Source organism: Arachis duranensis, chromosome 2 (assembly GCF_000817695.3).
Source record: "Arachis duranensis cultivar V14167 chromosome 2, aradu.V14167.gnm2.J7QH, whole genome shotgun sequence".
NCBI classification, from domain to species: domain Eukaryota; kingdom Viridiplantae; phylum Streptophyta; class Magnoliopsida; order Fabales; family Fabaceae; genus Arachis; species Arachis duranensis.
The window spans coordinates 17,716,727-17,717,410 of record NC_029773.3 but is presented as its reverse complement, the minus strand read 5'-3'; positions in this window follow the sequence as shown (position 1 = coordinate 17,717,410).

The following is a 684-nucleotide window of genomic DNA, read 5'->3' as shown; positions in this document are numbered from 1 at the left end:
AGATTGTGACTCAGCTTTGCTAGAGTCCCCAATTAGAGGTGTCCAGGATTCTTAAGCACACTCTTTTTGCCTTGGATCACAGCTTTATTTCTTTCTTTTTCTTTTTCTTTTTCTCTTCCTTTTTTTTTCGAAATTTTTTTTTGTGTTCACTGCTTTTTCTTGCTTCAAGAATCAATCTAATGATTTTTTTAGATCCTCAATAACAGTTCTCTTTTTCCTCATTCTTTCAAGAGCCAACAATTTTTAACATTCTCAAAATAACAAATTCAAAAGACATATGCACTATTCAAGCATTCATTCGGAAAACAAAAATTATTGTCACCACATCAAACTAATTCAACTAGTTTCAAGGATAAATTTCGAAATTCTGTACTTCTTGTTCTTTTGTGATTAAAGCATTTTTCATTTAAGAGAGGTGATGGAGTCATAGGACATTCATAGCTTTAAGACATGAATTTTAAATTTTTTTAATTATGAATTAAAAACAAGACTCAAAAATAAATATAAGATGAGACTAGAAAATAAAATAAAAAACAAAAAATTTAAATAGGCTCCTAATGATAGAGGTTTTCACAGAGTTAGGACTCAACAACCTTGATTTTGAGAAGTGGATGCTCCCTCAACTTGAGATGAGAGCTTTCGGCGTTTCAACTCTTGGAGTTCACGCCCCTGCTTCTCTTGTTC